This window comes from Ambystoma mexicanum, chromosome 2p (assembly GCF_040938575.1).
Source record: "Ambystoma mexicanum isolate Mex_15411 chromosome 2p, UKY_AmexF1_1, whole genome shotgun sequence".
NCBI classification, from domain to species: domain Eukaryota; kingdom Metazoa; phylum Chordata; class Amphibia; order Caudata; family Ambystomatidae; genus Ambystoma; species Ambystoma mexicanum.
In genome coordinates this window covers 1,140,605,963-1,140,610,909 of record NC_090923.1, presented here as the reverse complement: position 1 = coordinate 1,140,610,909, position 4,947 = coordinate 1,140,605,963, and the positions used below count along the sequence as shown (strand labels likewise).

Genomic DNA, 4,947 nt, shown 5'->3' with positions numbered 1-4,947 from the left:
CTAGAATTTAAACGAGATAATTTTTAGGCAACATCAAGGAGATTGGTCACTGCTTACAAGTTGACCTATGACATAGTATATGGTTACATAAGAGCATAGTTGCCTTTACAGCTCAAGATTGCAGCAAGCAGATCGGACACAAGCAGTGTGAGGGGTCAGTAATGCGAGGCAGACAACCGCTTGTGTTTTTTCTCAGAATTAGACATTTTATTAAAGAAAAGGTTTGTAAATAAAGCCTTGCTTGTCCTACTCTTATCAGGGAATTCCCTACCTAATCTAAAGGCTAAGGGAATAACTCATAAAAAACAAACTGCCCCTCTCACTAAACAACACAACATTCAAGGTAAATAATAAAACAATAACCAATAAATGAACAGTATGTGGATGACCGTCACCTGTCCTGGGTAAATTCCTTCCCCAGGGTTTCAAAGTCAGCTTCCAAATGTTAAAAGGAAAAGAAAAGTCGTCAACCAGTTCGTATTAATTCTGCAAAATGTTGAAAAGGAAAGAAGTGTCCTGAACCATTTTTTTAAGTTCCAAGTCAAAACATAAGTTCACAAACTAAAATCCACTGGTAACAATTCTTCAGCTTTCTGTTGAAAAGACCCCTTTCCAATTCCAGCCAAGAAAATAGCACCAATAGCAATCCTGGATATTTTCTTTCCAAGATGAATTGCCACAGTTCAGAGAATAGGTGAACTTCTTCTACATCTTTACAACTGATTAGGACCTCTGCAGTATATTTGGTATAATTGTCAAGATATGCTTCTCTTTGGGTTGTTGTTTTCTTCCTCTTGACAACCACCCTTCTACTACTGTTACTGTGAGAACACTCTCCTTTGTTCCACAGTATTCCACTGCTCCAAACAACTTCAATATGACATCCACTGACAGTTTTATACACCACCACAGTTCAGGTACTTCTGCTTCAATTTTATACTTCAGACTTATTAGGTATATAAAGACAAGACACTTCGATCTCTAAAAGGTAGGCAAGGCACCCAATGAGCCAAGAAAAAGCAACCTTGTTGCCTCTTCTGCCTTACTACCACAATTATAACCTGCGTCTGCCCCAAAACCGACTTTCTTTCAACTTCAGCAGTCTTCAGCATTACAGATTATTTTAGTAATCTTCTTTACAAGCACACAGTCCCCCTTCCCCAGCTTGTTCATGCCTTCTTGGTTCCAGTAGCTACCCAGAAGCTGTATTGCCACTCTTTTAGCTTCAGGTAACAACTTGTATCAGAGGACACTGGACCTTTAATAACCTCACAGATCAGGTGGACAGATCTAAATAGGACTTGTTTCACTATGGAAAGGGTTCGCTTCTTGGCTTGGGTAATGCATGTTCTCCTCGTCAATTCAGCAACCTTTGGAATTAAAGAATATTTGTTCTGAATACTACAAGGTTCAGTCTTCAAAGAAAAAAAAGATTTAGGCACACACGACCACACTTTACGATAGATCTTTAACCTTAAACGTTTGCGTTTGATTATATTCTCATGTAATATCACAGAGATAATTTCAAACTCCTTTCGGGAAACATAATTGGCCACACGTGACCTTCCACCGATGCTGTATTCGCTTGTAACTCTTGTGAAAGTCAACGTTAGTTTTTCAGAATGGTTTTAACTGGTGTTTCCTCTTAATTAGGGACATAAGACCATTGTTCAACAATGGAAATAATATGCTTCTCTTCTTACGCAAACACTACGGCTTCCACTATCAGTGCACGTGCAACATTTCTATTGTAAGAAAGAATTACAGTTACAGGCAAGGCTTGCTGAGTAAACCTGAATTCTGAGCTCCATTCACCAGCTCCAGGAACACTGGTTGTGAGCTGCATCATTTTTCCGACTTCAACTTCTACTACTGCTTTGGGCACACTTGGGACCCACTCCCTTCTGCAGCCCCAGTGTCTCCGGTCTGCCCACACCACTGTGAGTCTCCTTCACTCCACAGTCCCTTGGCTTCCCTTCTGCTTCGGGCTTCAGCGCGGTCACGGCTCTGCAATCACAGCCACTCGGCGCACATGCAGAAAACTCCACTCTCAGCAAGTCTTCCTCTCAGGACCCTCTCAGAACTTGCAGGTGAAATCTGCTGTCTCCACGTTCCGGCATCCCTTCTGTGATCACACTTCCTCGTAAATTGCCAGTGTTGTGCTCTTCTACTACTACTGCCAGTCTTCCAACTCCTGCTCCTTGCTTCTCTCGTCTCCTGTTGCAGCCTTTTATGCCTCACAGGTTTGGCAATTGGCTTCAGGTGTGAGCCATTAGTTACAATTGCCCGACCTTTGCAAAAGCTGTTGGGCCTAATGGCCTGGCTACATCTACATGCTTCTTCAGCCCTCTTCCTCGTCTCAGTCCCTATAGGATTCTGGGACATGTAGTTTGCTTAATCAAAGTTAGATTTTTCTACTTCTTGAGTCATTTTAAGGGTAGATTTAATTCCCTACGTAATTTTAACAGAAGGGCTGGAGATTTTAACGTTGTTAGAGGAATATGGTTTAGAGAATCTATTTCCGCAATCCCTTGTAGTGTACCGTTGGAATTGAGGAAGGCATTTGATTTAAGGAACTAAAACGATTCTCTCTTTTGGTATAATATGTTTCGGTGTCACAACCTTAGGGTTTGCCACCTTGGATTTAATAGGAGGTTGAGAGACATTAAAATGATAATAAGCCATAACCTCTTCAGACACAGTGTTAAGAGTCTCCCTGTCAGAGGGAAAGTGTTGTGTCTCGCCCTACAGACTTTCCTCACTACCCTGGGCCCGGTCTCCACCCAGGTGATCCTCCTGCAGTACACCAGCTGGGATCAGGAAAAGTCTGCCTCCCCTGGCCACCTTGGAGGAGACTTTAGGCAGGGTTTCAGTGAGGGATCTGCAGGACTCTTCACAGCAGCCATTAGGACGTTTGGCTGTTTTTTCCACCAATACAAGTGACTGCTAGTTGAACAATACTCTCACTGATCCCTTTGTACCTGCCGGATTCCAGTATAGTTGTATTGCTTTTCAATGTGGCTGCTATGGACATTGCATAGGCTAGTGTTATGTATGAATTCCCAACTCACTTTAGACTTACTTAATGATGCATATGTTATGTTACTGGGTCTTACACAATGTGACTTTGCCCATTTTCATAGCCTCTTGCTGCTTAGGGATCTGCAAGAGATGGGTTTGGGTTTAAAAGTTTGGGTTTGAAAGTTAACAAGAGGAGAGTGAAGGGAGAAAGGTGGCTTAACGTGTGGCAGATTGGGAGAACCTGGGCTATGTGTGCCGTAAGCGTCTTGGTGTTTTTGGAGTCTCAGTGACTGGTGAGACTCTGTTTGCCATAACCAGGGGTGGGTTTGTTAGGTATAAAGTGTGAATTTGTGTGGTGACCCAGTCGGGTACATGTTTGCATGTCATGTGCTTTGAGATTGTGGTGAAGGGGGTTTAGGACCGAGCGGTTTAGTTTTATGGTCATGTGGTAGGACATTGTGTTATTAGGGTGGGAGGCTAAAAGGAGGTTAGTATTGGCTTTGGGTGAGGCAGTGCTCCGGGTGCTGCCAGAGGTGGCTTCAATCTTTCTGGTCCACTGGAGCGTAATTAATGATAACGAGCAAGGGATTTGCAGAATGCTAAACATGCACATTTTGAAAGGCCGGGTGCCTCCCTGAGCCAGTGGATGATGGGCATGGGGCGGAACCCCTGTTTTGCCTTGTATGGCAGGGGGACAGTCACAGGACCACCTTTCTATGGAGCGCCTCCACAAACGAGAGAGCCTGAAGCTCTCCCTTGGCAAACCCAAAGTCTAAACAAAAGCTTTACTTAATCCAGAGTCAAAGTCATTCATACAGTAGTAACATTTGTCCTGATAGTATTACAGTCAAACCCATGGTCTCAGGAAAGTCACTTCAAACCCCACCAACACACACTTAAAAAAAACAGTGTTGCAAATGTGTGACTTCCCAACCCCAGTTTTAAACATGTGTGATCCAAAATTACTGATTGTCTCCTGTCAGAGCATTCCCTTACTGAAGATACAAAGTCGCAAATTCACCACAAGCCAGCATTTGCTTTAGGGGTTTGAAAGCTTATCAAGAGTTGTTCCAGCATTCCAATCACATGGTGGGAACACTGGAGACCTAGGTCCTTCACAAGCAGCACCAGAGTGACAGGAAAGGGAGAGAGGAATCCAAGATGGTTAACAGCCAAGACAAGGTATGGTCTGGTCTCCTAAGCCCAAAGATGGGACCAGGTGCACCCAGAAGAAACAGCACAACCCTGCCCCAGTTAGAGGACACAGGTCCAGCCACTCTCCCACGGGAAGGTGTGGGGGCGCTATAAAAGTCAGAGCTCCCAGTCAGTTATTGCAGGTTATGGGAGCAGGAGGCTGGAGTTTGAAAGCAGTTGGAGAAGAGAGAATGTTTCATGCCGAACAACCGGGAGAGATGGCAGAGGCTGAAAAGGCAGATGAATAAAGGGAGAAAAGAAGGAGGAGGCAGGGGAGCGAAGGTAGCACCATTACATGGCAGAGGGAGCGCTGAGCTGGAGGACATGATGAGTCAATATCCACAGTTGGCAGGGGAGAGGAGGTGATTAACATCAGTGTGTGAACATTGGATAGAGACAGAGAATGTTTTAACATCTGGAGGGGAAGTGGGTACAAAGAAAGGGTTGTTGAGGTGCAGATGGTACAGAGACAGAGGAGGTGATACAGAGGCTAAGGTGATAACATCAGGAAGTGAGGGTAGTACAATGAAGGAGAAAGTGGTAATAGCAGGAGGTAAAGATGATACATAAGAGGAGAGGGTGGTCACAGCAGGAGGTGATGGTGGTATGGATGAGGAGGCAGTAAAAACAGGCCATGAAAGGAAGATAGAGGAGAGTGAAGTGAGCGGTCCTGCAGCTAGACAGAATAGGCATGTTCCAGCGGACTAGATCCTCTATACGCTCAAGGCGGCA

At 44.5% G+C, this 4,947-nt stretch overlaps 1 protein-coding gene across 2 annotated transcripts in view; it reads right to left on the bottom strand.

Moving 5' to 3' along the window:
* Positions 1 to 4,947, bottom strand: part of AHNAK (AHNAK nucleoprotein) — a 138,583-nt gene that overhangs the window by 25,782 nt on the left and 107,854 nt on the right. The window lies entirely within an intron of this gene.